This window comes from Pseudonaja textilis, chromosome 9 (assembly GCF_049901715.1).
Source record: "Pseudonaja textilis isolate UNSWEBS1 chromosome 9, rPseTex1.2, whole genome shotgun sequence".
NCBI classification, from domain to species: domain Eukaryota; kingdom Metazoa; phylum Chordata; class Lepidosauria; order Squamata; family Elapidae; genus Pseudonaja; species Pseudonaja textilis.
In genome coordinates this window covers 9,178,995-9,195,813 of record NC_141998.1, presented here as the reverse complement: position 1 = coordinate 9,195,813, position 16,819 = coordinate 9,178,995, and the positions used below count along the sequence as shown (strand labels likewise).

The following is a 16,819-nucleotide window of genomic DNA, read 5'->3' as shown; positions in this document are numbered from 1 at the left end:
GATCTTGAGGCAAGCTTAATAGGTGTAGAGTATAGGCGGTTTGTCTATACTAATTTGGATGTCACCAATATCTGCCCTGCTTAATAAAATTGGTTGAGTGACCAACATCCTCTTCTAAAATAGTGAAAAGTAGAAATCTATGCTGCAGCATGCTCATCAGAATCCCTCTGTCAAGCACAAAAAACTAGGTTCACACGTGAAAGGTTCAATTTATTGTTTCATTGCTCTAGCCTATGCACAGAATAATGATTTGCTTCTAGGTAAAACTAAATAAGGTTTTAATGCCTTTCAAGGAGGGGTTGGATTTGTTCTCTTGTGACTATGTAAAGATCCTAAAGTAATTCACTGATTCACTCCTCTCCCTGCCTATGCCAGTCTTTCCAAATAACTGTTAACAAGAAGTAAATTAAGACTATTAATATATAATAGTATTAATTTTCAGGAATAGAATAGATGAAATGAAGTTGTTAGTAGTTAAATATGCTTAACTTGGATTCAATAGCACCCGTCCCCCAAAATACCTGAATTTCCCCCTGAATTTCTCTTTCTTTTTCTCTCTTAATTGCCAAGACCATCTTATAGTTACTGTCAACATTCTTGGCTGAACTGAATAATTTACCCTTTTAAACTGACAGCAGCTGTCATTATAAAAATTTCAGGGGCCACGTTTGACAGAATCCACACAATGGGGAAACTGAAAACTTTTAACTGGCTTTGCGACATCCCAGACTTTTCTGAATCTCTTGTCAGTCTCTGCATTATCTCATCTTTGCCTTGTAAAAAGTTGGCAGATTAAAAGATTATATCTGACAGATCTGAAGTGGTGTTGATGACATTCCCTGACAATCATATCAGTAGGAGAGAAGGAAACCACGGGGATAAGAAAAGAAAGCATAATGAAAAACCATCTCTGAAAATTTGTTCAGCAATTTACAAATTAAAAAAAAAGCTTGGTCCTTCCAGATAACCATTATAACACAACAGAGTTTTGCCAGGTGAAAATTGGAGATGGTTAATATGTCCTCACACATTAGTCCTCACACAGAAAAGAAGAAAATACTTTCTTCTCCTCCCCACTTTGGGCACCTTGGAATTATACATATTTCCAAAGTTAATATTCTTCATTGACCATTCTTAGTGGTGAGGATTTAGTATGCAAAATGTTAGTGGTCAATGCAAGACAATGCCAAGAATTTGTCAAGGCTGTTAACGTAAACAGAGAACAGTAGAAAATGAACAAGCATCATTATATGTTCTGCAGATATGACAGTAGAGTTATTGTACATCACTTTCTGCTTTCTTTCTCCTCGTGTGACAAGCACCACTTATCAAGTTGTGTTGTACTGGTTTACAAACTTAAAGAAATCTCCTTCTTGCTAGAAAAGTGTGAAAACAGATGAAAAGTTAAAACTGAAGAAAAAAAAGTTGTGGCATAGATGAACAGCTGCAATCCTAATCATTGGCATCAATACATTGAATTCTAAAATGTACATTCATACATGTTCTAAGTGGAGTCAGAAAATAATCACCTTCAGCTCAAGAACTAACTAAGTGTATACTTCCCAAATTGATGTATGAATTAGCAGCTAGATATTACTTGGTTTGTCTTTCATCTGAAGGGCAGAAGGTTGCTGCAAATATCTGTCTTTTAGCATCAGGTCAAGACCCAGCTTTGTAACCTCACTTATGCAGTATGCACAAATCTAATAATGACTGTATCACTTAACGTAATCACACTATAAGAGAAGCAGATAATTATTGTGATTTTTAAGCATTATTTTTTATTTCATATCACCATCTCATTTATTTTATAGATTCTCTACCAATTCCATTTTCGGGTCTTTTCCCGTGTAAGATTAAGAGTATCTTGGTGTCATTTCAGCGAGGTCCCACTCACCATCCTTAGGCTGGTGCTTTCAGCTTCGTGCCAGTGAAAGCAGTGTGTGATCGGAGCTGCCGTCTTTATAAATACTGGTGGTGGGGGCTGATGTGCTGGGTTGGTTCGCTGCACTGCTGCCTCTTGATTGGTTGATGGAGTTGACATCATAGAGAGATGGCAGCTCCGATCACACACTGCTTGCACTGGCACAAAGCCGAAAGCACCAGTCTGAGGATGGCGAGTGGGACCTTGCCAAAACATCACCAAGATACTCTTAATCTTCCACGGGAAAAGACCCAAACACACCTAGACCTACATACCTGTACGCGTGAAAATCTACAAATATATATATATACATACACACGTGTGTGTGTGTGTGTGTGTGTGTGTGTGTGTATTGCATTTTGTGTGATAGCACCAATTATAATTCTTAGAAGATTAAAAAAAGTTGTTTTGAAGTTACAGTGAAATAGTTCAGCTGTGGATCTACTCCATGAATGCAGTGAGGATTCCACATGGTTGGCATGACAACTGGAGAAATGTTCAAGGATGTCTTCAAAGAGTGCTAATATTTTGGGAGATCATTATGAATTAGAAAAGAATGCATAGATATACAAAAAGTTGGCATCAAAATAAAACCAAAGTATTTGCAAAAAAAAAAAAAAGGTTTGTAAATAAGAAAACTTAGAGACAGCTATTCATAGTTTTGAGCTTACAGATAGATATCAGTTTTCTTTTTACGGAGTTTTACTTCTATCCCCCCAAAAGCATGGGAATACATCCAGCAGATAATACAATCTGAATTATGGTTGCTAGGTGCACCTTTTCTTTATTTTTGCAGTCTTAATTTTATAGATGGGCAGCATTTAAATAGTGCTGTAGACAAATGTATGACAAAATGATTTGTGCCCAATAATCTGTCTTTGTATTGACAGAATTACACACAAAACAAATAACAGTAGTGGGGAAAATACAGTAGAGATGATGATGATGATAGTGATGATGATGATGATGATGATGATGATGATGATGATGATGATGATGATAATGATGGATGATGATTCTACTGGGTTGATCTTAACTCTTAATAACGTCTTGGTTCCCTGATTCCAGGCCAACATCTTAACCACTGTGCCATATTGTGACTATTAAAACAATTCCAAAGATCTGAATATCCTACCTTAAAGCAAAGTCAGTAGGGATCAACTTCAATTTCAAAGGAAGTGCAATCCAAGTTGAAAATAAAGAAGAAAATGTGCTCTAGTGTGTCCCATTTTTGCAGATGGGGACATCTCCTGAATGGTCTCTTTGAGCTGGTTTGTAATCTGCTGGTCAGATCTCCAGGGAAATGTTGTCCAGAGAAGACTACTTAACTCAGTTCTGTTTTTATGTGTTTTATATGTATGTATGCAGCTGAAAAAGCTTCCGAAAGCAAAATTGTTACCATCATGCATGAGTCTGGTTACTTCATAAAACACACATCTGGCTCCTCGTTAATGTTGCCAAGATCAATGGAAGTGTCTATGGAGATTCTCAATCATGCAGGTCATGGTTGTCCCAAAAGTGCTTTTTCCAAAAGGCACTAGATTTTTTTTTTCCCTTTGAAAATATTTTTCATCATTAGTGGGATGCTGACAGTTTGGACCAGTTAAAGGGAACCAGTAGTTCTGACAACCAGCTGGCTCTGCCCACCTACATCCACCCTATCCTGTTCTTTATTTCCTGCTTTGTAGCTCATCTCAATTGTGCAGCACAGACCAGGGGTGGGATTCTAACAGTTTGCACCTATTCGCTAGAACCGGTTGTTAATGTTCTGAGCAGTTCGGAGAACCGGTTGTTAGAAGAAATTACTGTCCTAATCCTGTAAGGAAGGCAGGAAGGAAACATTCTGGTGTTGCTTACAGAAACTGCCTCTTTGTTAACCCTTATTACATTCTTGGCAGGACTAGACTTCCTGTCTCAGGAACTTCTCTGGAGTTTTCTTTCCCTCCTTTGCTGGTACTTTGCTTGTGTGGAGTGACCATTCAAAGTTACAATGGCACTGAAAAAAGTGACGTATGACCATTTTTCACACTTACGACTGTTGCAGCATCCCCACAGTCATGAGAGGCCAGACGAGGAGATGTGTGCCTCGATGTGAGTGATATTGAGTTGGCCACACCCAGCCAATAACATGACCACCAAGCCACACCCACCAACTAAGCCACGCCCACAGAACCAGTTGTTAAAAAATTTGAATCCCACCCCTGGCGCAGATGATTTCCTCCCTCCCTTGCTGTTCTACATACCATTGCTGACTTGGAAGGTAAGCAGCTGGTCTTCTAAAAGCTCCATTTTCAGCAGAGCACATGCCCACTGAACTGGTTGTTAAACCAACAGCAGTTCTAACTGAAGGTTAGAACTTACTTAGAGCTTACTTCCTCAAGTTGGGTGACCTCTAGAAGTAAAAGCAGAGGTGGTATTCAGCAGGTTCTGACCAATTCTGATGAACCAGTAGCGGAAATTTTGAGTAGTTCAGAGAACCAGCAAATGCCACCTCTGACTGCAGATTTTACAGTGTCCTTCCCCTGCCACACACCCCAAGCCACGCCTACAGAACCGGTAGTTAAAAAAAAGAGTCCTGTCACTGAGTAAAAGACTTTATTCTCAAAGTCTTTCCTTAGCCCTGCTACATGGAATTTTATGAACTGGAAGCTTCTCAAAGGTTTATTTGTTTTTGGCTTATCAAGATGTGCTAATTCACTTATTATGTATGAAGGTTCTTTTGTTAAGGAAACAATTGAACTATTTCTTTCCCCTGTTTGGCCTATTATATCTTGAATTCTACTCCACATTTTTGTTCTTACCATTCACCCTTCAATTTATTGAAGATTTATTTTAACTAAACAACCTACTAATCCAATTACATTTTATAAGTGTTAAAAGTGTGAAATGTAAACGAGTTTTGTCCAACTTTTGCTTCTGCTGCCTTTTTACTGGCAAAGATCAAAATTAAATTCTAATACCCACTTTGTTTTCCATAATCCTTGGCCTAGCCATCAGCTTCCTTTGGGACCTTAGGACAACTTCCTCTGTGACCTTTGGTAAAACTATCAATCTGTGTACATTCCCATTCTCTGACATTGCCTGCAAACGGGAAGCAGGGAATAAATATCTTACTCTAGGAAGCTAGCAGTATGAATACTGCTCGATAATTTAATGCTTGAAAAGCAATTTGAAGGCCTGTTGAAATAAACAAGGCAATATATACCTCTCCTCTTGCTATCAATCAAGTAATGCAGCAGTAAGGTTTGCTCTCAGTGGAGTAAGAGTCATGAGTCACCTAAAGACTTACAGCGTACTACTGGAAGGAAGGACTGCTAATGTGATGAATCACTGATGGTACCAAAGCAAACACCTGCCTCTTCATTGGCACAGTTCTAGGAAAGATTATTGCTAAGTGCTGAAGCAATGCTGAATCTTTGGATTTAGAAGATCTCTACTTGAGCCAATGGTACATCCAGTCTTTGTATAGAATATCAAGAAAAAGGGTAACTTGAAACGTGAAATCACCCTCTTCCAGTTCACAAAATTCAATGTAACAGGTTTAAAAAAACTGTGGGATATCACATATCTCACTGAAGAAGCAGTTCCTTTGCTCAGGAAACAAGTAGAACATTTTCTTAGCATCAGCAACTTGTGGGCAACCTGTAAATAGATGATAGAAAGAAAGAAAGAAAGAAAGAAAGAAAGAAAGAAAGAAAGAAAGAAAGAAAGAAAGAAAGAAAGAAAGAAAGAAAGAAAGAAAGAAAGAAAGAAAGTTAGATTATCTACTTATCTATCTACCTACCTATTTATCTATGTATCAATCATCTATCTCCTAGTATTGTCCTTGGCATTTATGAGTAAAGGTGAGAAAAGAAATGAATAATTCCTACCCATGACACAGAAAAGCCAATTATTTTATTTGGTATTATGAAACATTATCTGTGTCTATAGTAGATAGTTCAAGACTACAGAGAATAACAATCTTTTTGACTGAGCTTAATGGGGCTAGCATACTTATATAAAGTATGCTAATGACATTTATTCATGGGAATTATTATTTTTTTTTTAATATTGCTGAATGGCAGAGATGTACAACATGAGTTTGTGGAAGTCACAAAAAAATTAGATGCAGTCTTCAGAACCTCTACAAAGTTTGTTACTAAATGTAATTTTTAATTTAAAGTTTCATTCAAATTTAATTCATCTCCTGCCAACTGCACAGGTATGCATGAAAAAAGCTATGATAGAGAGATAACTGAAGTTTTATCTTTTTTCATCAATATTATTTGAGTGTTGGTTATATATTGTTTAATAAAATAATAGATAATAGAAATCTGGAAGGATAAATACAGTAAGTATTAATTAGAATATGCTGCAATTAGAGGAGACTCATTTCTATTCAGAATAGGTTGGAAAAGAACAGAAAAGCTCTGACTTAAGGGAATTACATCTATAAGTATATAGAATAAAAATATTGAGGAATTTTATTTTTATATACATCTGTCATAAGTTTATAACCATCTGAGTTCTCCAGGAAAGATGAAGTAAAACAAGAGATTTGATTTAACAGTTAGAAAGGGATCTAATTAAGGAGAGTTTTAGCTCTGTTTTTTCTCTTAAGTAAAACTTAGTTAAAATAAAATAATAAAAATATATTATTTGAAGTTACAGTAATATTTAAATTTTAAAATAGACAAGGTACATTTCTTTGTGATGGCAAAGTCTATTAACAGAAACAATTTCAAGAACTTTAATTGGATTCTAAAAGAAATGTGAAGAATTGAAAATCATGCATGGGTTTTGCTAGGTTCTATTACAGTTCACATGTGATCTTGATACTTCAGTTATGGTTGATGATGCAGCTCATTAAAATTACACACCATGTTTGAAATGCTAGAAAATAGAGATTTATTCAGAAGCACAGTTGTCCAAAACCAGTGGGCTTGGAGCAGAATTACTAGATTTCACCCGGTTTGGAAGACTGTACTTCTGAATAGGTCTCTATTTTCTAGAATTACAGAGATGATTAGAGGTCCATTCCTGAGAACTATTAGTTCAATTGAAGGAACATTTGCAGCATATAATTGTCAAACTGGCATTATATCTCCTTTTGCTAGTCTTTGAATAGCCTCCCCTCTCCCCCCCACAAAAAAACCCCTACAGGAACAAAAAAAAACATTTTTTAAGTTAATCAACTTCAAAAACAGCTAGTAAGTATCATGAATTAGAAGCAGGAGAAGTCATATAAAGAAAGAGAATGGTATCCTGGCTTACAGTAGCATTGCTGGATTCTGGGGAATTGAGAAGCAGACAAATCAAGAACACACACACACACACACACACACACACACACACCTATATGCAAACACATAGACAGAAATTCTGACCTTAAAAATTGAGCCAGAAATTGGAGGTGAATTACGAAAAAGCTTCATCATACTCATTTATCATCATTATTTGACCTTGATTTGCCATATAGCCTTTCCCAATTCATTTTATAATAACCTCCCAATTAGTCTCTTTCTTTTGCATGGATGCAGTAACATCATCTAGAATATAGCTTTGACTCCTGATGTTGAAACAGCTTATTATTTTCATGAAATATTGAAGCATACCTTAGCAGCATTGAGCAAACATGTTATATGGTATGGTATGATATGATATGATATGATATATGATATGATATGATATGATATGATATGATTATATTATATTATATTATATTATATTATATTATATTATATTATATTATATTATATTATATTATATTAAAAATGAAGATGGATCCATAAAAATGATTTTCCTCTTATGTTGTTCTACAAGTTAGCATCTTGTAACTTTTACTTGCATGATAAGTATTTTTTTTTTAATCTTTGGAATTTTCAATGGCATGGTGCAGTTTTAAGTATATGCCTTCCCTCCAGGCATAATGATATGCTGCAACCCATATGCACACTGGCAGAGTCAGAAAATGAAAAAGACATTTTGATGCAATTGCATTGTGATTGCATTTAGAGTCCTGTTTGCACTGTAATTCAATTTGCAAATGTGCTTGAAGCAATGTGTCAGTAATCGTCACATTGTTATGTGAACTGAAAATTGCATGTATTTCAAGCAAATTTAGATATTAAGCATATTGATTTCTTTTGCTGCTATTGAATAAATAGCAAAGTCAGGTAAACTCAAGGTCCAAATCTAAAGAAATCAAGATGAACAGAATTGGATAATGAGCCTAGAGTATTTTCTCTCTCTCTTTTAACTCTTACCCTTTGTAACTGTAATGATTGTTTGCTATTTACAGTTCTAGGATCTAATTTTTTTAATAATGTCATAGTCTCCACCAAATATATATTATAGCTCATATTATTAAGGTATTAAGGATGCAGATTCCTTCGCTTTCTTCATTTATCTTGATGAAAAACTGAAAAGAAAAAAATTAACAATGAATAAAAGTGGCTTCAGCTCTCCTGTGCTGATGGAAGATTATGGGAATTCTACTACCATGCCTAGTAAGTACAGTATGGTACTAATTGGATGATATCTGCTTGGGCAAGAGTGATTTAATCAATTTTAGGATGAAGTTCACCATCCTGGTTAAATTACATGTTCATATACTTCCAGTGAGTGAGTGTATGGAACAGAGAATCATCCAGTGTCACTTTATGGGGGAATGAGCAGCATAAAAGGAATCAATTAATAAGTGAAAATAAAATAAAGGTGACTATTGGAAGCTACTGCATTTATGTAATGCGCTACCTATCCTTCATTAACTTATCAAAATATTGTACTGTATCCCCACACTGATTTACCCAGGACAGAGGTTAGGGTTAGGGTAATTTTGCCAGACAAAGGATTGTTTTTGTGACTTGGATGGTGAGGAAGTTTAATGAGTTTTTATGTTCTCGAGTGAGTTCACAAAATGTAAGAAGCTTGAATTTACAGCAGGGTTTAACATCATGGTCGTTCAAAATAGAATGTAATACTGTTCTTCAGCTGACTTTACTACTTGTTCCACATGTAAACCAGGAAATCATTTGTTAGGAAAGAAAGTTGCTGCTTCTTGTGTGAGGTTGCAGCGACAGAAGTTCCAGTACCTACAAGACAACATAGCTATTGAAGCAGAGGTGGTATTCAGCAGGTTCTGACCAGTTCTGGAGAACTGGTAGTGGAAATTTTGAGTAGTTTAGAGAACTGGCAAATACCACCTGACTGGAGATTTTACAGTATCCTTCCCCTGCCACGCCCACCAAGCCACACCCACAGAACTGGTAGTAAAAAAAATTGAATCCCACCACTGTATTGAAGCTTTAATTCACTAAAGGAATTGCTTTGGAATTTGGAGAATATTTCATCTGCTTCCTCACAAAATTTCCACCTTATTGAAGATGACTCTACTACAAGAATCCATGTATCAAAAGACAAACTGTAATTATGAACTTCCAGTCCCCACTTTTTTTTAACACAGATGACATACATTTTCAGATAATGCTTTTATTTGTTGTCTGTCAAATGTGAAGAATCCGAACAATATGTTAAGTTCCACTTAAGCTTATTTATTGCTCATGCCTGTACACAGGAATATAGTCAAATACCCATTAGCACAAATGACATCAGGAATTCAGGAATGGTTGGACTGCTTTTGAAAACGTAATGATTCCAGGCTTTCCTCTCTTGATTCCATCCTCAGGCTCTGACTCTCCTTCTCCTCCTTGACACTGTCAGAACTGACAGAGGATTCCTGAAAGTAGATAATCCTCAATGCTATGAATTTCAAAATATAGTATTCATACATACTTTTAATTTATTTATTTTTTTAAAAAAAAATCTTGTGTGCTATAAACTTGGGCTTCAGCTGAAGGACAAACCTGCGTTCCTGAGCTAAATGTTCACTTCTTTCATTAAACAATAAGATAATATATGATTTGACTTTATAGAATCACCCAATTTTTAAATGGTCAGGTTCAAAATCACAGGTTAAATAGAGTTAATTTTCATGTCTAAAGTTATGTACTAAGAAGAAACCAAGCTCTTAATCTGTAATTAAATTAGCCTGATCCCTACCCCCATTTTTCATAGCTGAACCTTATGTTATCAAAGTTTCATGACCTAATTTTTTTATAGTATAAACTGGCATAACATGCAGGAATGTATTTTTAAAAAAATCAGTATAAAAAAGTCCTCCGTAATGCTGAATAACTTGCTCAGGCTTTAATCCATATGGCCATTGTGAAATGCTTCTGAATGACAAGTAATTACTTATCAGCTATAATACATGTCAGCGAGATCATAGAAAGATGTCTGCAGCTCACTTTCCATAGTTCAGTTAAATGAATCACAGGAGAGAAAAAGAATTAAAGACTGATAGTTTGAGATAGCTTCACTCTGTAGCCATTTCCCTCTTCTGCAATCATTAATTTTCTTTAGGTACCTCTGATTCTATTTTACAGATAGTCCTTGACATATCACCATTCATTTAAGAATGGTTTGAAGTTACTCTTATTAGACTAGTACAACATTTTCATATGTGTTCTTCTTATAAATTATTCCTTCTATTCTTGGGCCTTCCAGATGTGCTGGGATGACAGCTTCATGAATTGCCAGCCAGCCTGAGCCAACTCACCTGGTTGACTTCCAGAATTTGGCATGTGCAAGTTCCCTTCTTTGACAATAATGCAATATTTCAAAATTATTGAATTACTGTCAATGACCAGGAATAAAAATTAAATGAGTTGTACGTATGGAAAATAGCAGTGATGTGATTCTGTTTAAAGGCAACTGGAAAGAAACATGAGGTTTAAAAGGCAGCCATTTCAGATTATTTCAGGGGCAAACTAGCTTAAGAAAGGGGTGATTTTGGATCCATTAAGCATCTCATGTTCCATTTCTTATGTTAATAGCACTGAAAGCCTACATATTCATTGAACTATCTTATGGCAATCAATATACATTTTCAGCAGTTAGATGTTGCTTTTATCAGTGAGGACAAAATGCACTCTGAATCAAAAGGGTAATTAATTTTCTCGACAAGCTTTCAAAATACTTAATTGAGATTTTAGGTATCATATATAGAACTTGACAACTTGCATTTGCTTTGGTTATTCCCCACTCTATCTCTGACCTTTCGTCCCTGGAGGTGAAGAAATCTTCTCTTCTCTTCTCTCTCTTCTCTTCTCTTCTCTTCTCTTCTCTTCTCTTCTCTTCTCTTCTCTTCTCTTCTCTTCTCTTCTCTTCCCTTCCCTTCCCTTCCTTCCCTTCCCCTCCCCTCCCCCCCCTCCCCTCCCTCCCTCCCTCCCTCCCTCCCTCCCTCTCTCTCTCTCTCTCTCTCTCTCTCTCTCTCTCTTTCTTTCTTTCTTTCTTCTTTCTTTCTTTCTTTCTCTCTCTCTCTCTCTCTCTCTCTCTGCAAAAGAACAAATAAACTGAGCACATTCCTAAATGGCATGATTAACATGTATAATTGTCATGAGTGATTTGATGAATGAGTATATTTAGCTATACACACACACACACACACACACACGCATATTATACACACACAAAGTGCTTTATTTGATTAAAGAAATAGGTGGGTATGTGGATATATGGTTGTTAATTATATTTCCATATTTATTTATTTAAGTAGCTACCCATCTCACATACTATAGGAGACTTCAGGTGGCTTACAAGAAAATAAATAGAAAACAAATACACCATTGCAGCCAATCTTCAAAAATAATAATCAAAATTAAGGGATTGATGATTGATTGATCCCCCCTCTCCCTCCTTTCATCCCTCCCTCCCCCTCTCTCTCACTCACACAAACACATAAACTGTCTATAACAGATTGTTAACAAAATCTGAAAAATGCTTAGCAAATTAAATTAAAACCCAAGAATTGTCCAAATATCAACATGGTAATGTAGTTTCAAACAAAGTTCTGTGTGTGCATGCATATTTGTAAAGTAAATGTGAGGTAAATGTGAGGTCAAATAGTTCTTCTTTTTTTCAGCCAGAAAGTTAATAATGTTTCCCCACAAATATCCAAAAATCACATAACCATTCACCCTCACTCCATCATTAATTGCCTTTGCAGACCTGGAAAAAACAGCCACCAGATTGAGAAATATAAGCAACCTGAAAAAAATCCTTCATCATTAACATAGTTTCCAATCTGGGTTGCATAAATGCAAAGCCTAATTACATCCCCTCCCCCTGTGTTAAGCCAATGAATACAGAAGCCCATCCACAAATTCCCTGTGTAAAATTGACAATTAAAAGTCTCCACCAAAGCCCTTTTGAGGTTAGGGTTTCATTGGGTAAATCTTTCTCACTCTATACATAATGATTTCTAGGGAAAATAAAATATTTCTCAACATTCACAAAGTAATAACCAATTATGCAATCAAGAAATTTTATAACAGGAATCTATTTTTCCATCTATAAGTACTTTTTTTGTTCTATAACAAATTTTTTACTTTTCCCCATGAAATGAAACCCAACAATCATGGGTGAAATAAATAATTAGCCTAGTTCTGTGACCTTTCTTTTTTTTATCTATGACCAATTTCAGCAATTATGTTACTGTACACGGTGGTGATAATGATAATTAGGATGATTAGGATCCAGACTTAAAGTAGTATTCAATGTAACTGTGCTGGATTATAAATTTGTTGTGAGTATTCAACATATACAAAACATATAAGACTATCCAACAGACACATTTTCCTGCCAGGTCTTTGGGAAGGACCTGATGGGTAGATAAAAATACCAAATCCAGTCTAAACATTTGGATTATTATAACTATCCATCATCATCATCATCATCATCATCATCAAGCAAAGGTAATACAATAGTAATAGACTGCTTGGATGCAATCCCAAAACAGATTCACCATCAGTCAATGGCAAAAGGCAGCTTTATTTGGAACAGCTTACATCCTGTGACAATATTTATAACACCATCAAATATCCATATCTAGGTAGACAAAAATGCCAAATCCATTGCTGGTATCTGACTGACTGTGCAACGAACCATAATAATGTGAATCAAAATCGTGACCTAACACTAACAAGGCTCAAGGGAAGACAAATATAAGATGAAGTTTGGAGAATTATGAGATTCTGAAGTATCCACAGGGAACAAGCAGGGGTAAATGATGAAAGCAACATTTGTTGTCATGATTCAAGACCTGTTCCATTTATACATGTCATTGCACATGTGTATGACATTTGTCATTTTGATAAGAATCTCCATCTTGCAGTTGCCTTTAATGGGAGTTAAACAAAGCTTTCTCAAGATCCCAAATTGCTTTTTCTAGGCTAATGGATTAATTTGGGGCGGGTGGGGGCAGGGGACTTGGTAATTTGACACTCTCTGTTTTGAACCTTTCTGCTAATATTTCTTTGCCTGACATACAATGGAGACTTTTGAAAGACAATTTGTGCACATCTTTCCTGTTCCAGGAATAGCCAAGATATTTGAGGATATAATGCCAACAAATATTACCAATGGATATAATAACTAAAGGTTTATGAGAGCTGATATAGCCTAAAAGCCCTCATAGGCCTATTCTAACTGAATTCTATATTTGATAGGAATAAAGTACCTGTAGCATTTGCTTAAACAAGCATACATTATTAAAATTTCTGGTGTGCAAGATGGGTATGTCTTTCTTCATTCTTGCTCAAGGTTTGTTGATCTTTTTGAACTTCCAGACAAGACAGATATAAGAGCAAGTTCCTACATCAGAGGTCTCCAAACTTGGCAACTTTAAGACTTGTGGATTTCAACTCCCAGAATTCTCCAGCCAGCTATGCTGTCTCACATGGTCCCTGTCCCACATGGTCACCGGTAAACAGTCAACAGATCAATCCACTACTAAAAGTAGGGGTCAAAGGAAGCCGTTATTTCTGCCTCCAAGAGAGTGACTTCTAGTTATATCATAAGGGTGTGGGAGGGTAGCATCTTTTCATTTAACTATAAATTGGGCTCTTGTTTCAAGCACAGCAGTTGCTGGAGTCTTTGGTAATGGTTTAAGCTTTTCTACAACACATCTACTTCTCTGAAGTTCTTTTATCCCACTGGATCTGTTTCCAGCCAGGTTGCCAGGGAGAAGTCTGACAGTTCTGAAGCAAAACAACTCAGATATTTCTAGAAGTGAAAAGCATGTGACTTTATGAAGCAGCTTCATAGGTATGCTGTGCACAATCTTTCCTCGAAGCCAATACCTCTTTGTAGCATTGCCTAGCCTAAATAGTGCTGATCTTCTTTTAAAACTATTTGCATTTTCTAACACTTTTAAGCAATTCATTCAGATGAAGACATATCAAAGTACCATTTTAATGCTTTAATGTACATACAGAGAATTAATTTGTGACAGTTATATTATGAAACCAAGTTGCTACTTCCCATGTTGCATGAATGGCCTAATAAAAGTGACTGGCTTAATTAGAGCAGGGAGTAATTAGGCTATATAATTTACTTTTTAAAAGAAGTCGTGCCTTTCTCATTTTTTTAATGTTCTGTATTATTCATTAAGCAGATTAGAACAATTCTGTACCCCAGATGGGAAGGAAAATTCAGGATGAATTTTTTGTTTTTTAAAAAAAATCTCATCACAAGGACAGAGCTACTTAAAAGAGGACAGTTTCATCTGACACAAATATGTACATTGAGAAAATCTTTCCAAATAGTTTTATTGAAACACAGTACTTGGATTTTCATTAATTTAACAATCTAGTTCTGATAAAGGTAGACATAGATTCTGTTTTTTGAAACTTTGTCAGTCTACATTAAGCACCAATGTGGTTAAGCTGTTCAACCGAAGATCATTATACTTGTAACATGAACTTTTATTAGCCAATTTTCTTTAAGTAGTTGCTGGTGTGTGTGACCACAGAGACACTATGATCTATCAATGGGAATATAAAAGAAAGCCATCACAGTTTTCAAAAATACCAGAATGGCCATCAGAACTTCATATTCTCATTAAATTCCTCAATGTCTTGTCTCTTGGTTTCACAGTTCTTCTACTTAAGGAACCAAACAAACTGTAATTAAACAGAGGCCATCTTCTGATAAAGAGAAAATGTACCAATTTTATTTATTTATATTCCATATAACGAATACTCTTTCCTCTTCCCATTTTCCTCACAACAAGCCTGTGAGGTGAATTGGGCTAACAGAGAGTAACTGGCCAAAGTCAGTCAGCCAGCTTTTATGCCTAAGATAGGACTAGAATTCACAGTCTCCTGGTTTCTCGCCTGATACATTAACCACTAGACCAAACTGACTCTCTTAATCTTCCTTGTAATCCTTATAATCTTCCTTACACCAGGAAAAACAGTTCTTACTGAAATTAATATTAACTACATTGAAGTCTAATATGTATGATTCTCATTGAGATCACCATGTACACTACCTTATGAACACGCCATCAAAAGTCCATGAGCAGCATAAACTCAATCTTTTCTTTGTCCCATTTTTTTTTCATATTTAAAAATCCAGTGCAGAAAACCTGGCAGTTTGACTCAGTTTTTAAACTTTTATGGATCAGAAGCCAAACAGCACAGCTAAAGAAATTGGATAGTCATTTATGAGAATCTTAGAAAATAATTGCTTGAGACAGTATATAATTCTGATATATATGTAGATATATATCAGAATTTGATGGGCAATGGTGTTTGAACCAATAATAATATACCAATACATAGGTTCCTTGCCATTCTCTCTAGAGAAATCTGTTTCAAAAAGGAAATGTCATGGATAATTGTGCAGTAGAATAGGAATTCATTAAGCTCAGACATTTTCTTATAGCTTCTTATATTTTCATAGCAATGAAGGCTTCACAAGGTTCATGTTTTTGAATGACTTTCTTCATTTGACCCCAGGAAAATAGGGTAGATAGAGCCTTTCTGAAGCAAGGTGATATGAAGATCTTAAAGCAAGATGGCCAGCAAATAAATAAATATTGCATGCTGTGAAAAATATCAACTATGTAGATCCTAACCATGAAAAGTATTTGAGAGATTTGAGAAAGTTTCTTGATTTATTCCGCTACCTAAATATCCTAAAAATTATTTATGTATGTAATTGTCCACTTTCAAAAGTGTATCCATTTGTTAATTGTGAGAATTGCTGAATGGTAGCACGATAATCAAAAGTAAATAAATCCAAATAATTCCAAATAAGACTGAGCTCTTTTCACATGGTAAATATAATGTAACCATTTACTTATCTCTTGCTCCTTTCTGCATAGATTTATCAACTCAGATTTTCCACTTGATTAGGCAAAATAAATTTTCATTACTCTATGGAATATAAAGTTTATTTACAACATGCTTAGCTATAATAAAATAAAATGGCAAAATATGTAATATAAGGGATAATGGATAAAATACATTATAAGTAATTGTCTAAGGCAGCTTTATAATGTTCTTCAGGAACTGTTATGAATTTCAAATGGGGAATTCCAACAAATTTACATACTTGCATGAAAAGCATCTCAAGATCCCTAAATAATTCTTTAATATCTTAGATGATTCTCAAAGAAATTATTTACCTTGACATGAATTATCTACTGTGATGACGACAGATAGATTGATTTCCTATATAAAAAACATCCTTCCATGGGCAAATGCAGTACGACATCTGTATCCTACAATGTATGGTATTGTTATATGGCAATTGAAATGTATAGTTTGAATTGTTAGTAATTTTTTATTTTTTCTTGTGATGATGAGATTATTGTTCATCATCAGGAACCTCTGAGAAGTTTGCAAAATTTCTGACAATAGTTACAGAAGTCATTTGGTTCCTCTTTACTATTTTTTTCCAGAACTTTCATTTATTTTCATTTATTTTATTTACAGTACCTGCACTGTTTCTATTTCATGAATGGTCTTGGACTATAATTAAATAAGCTCTTACAGTCTAATA

General features: G+C 35.3%; 1 protein-coding gene across 2 annotated transcripts in view; it reads left to right on the top strand.

Moving 5' to 3' along the window:
- The window catches only part of LRRTM4 (leucine rich repeat transmembrane neuronal 4), a 401,374-nt gene that overhangs the window by 183,516 nt on the left and 201,039 nt on the right, over nucleotides 1–16,819 (top strand). The gene's annotated exons all lie outside the window — the stretch shown is intronic.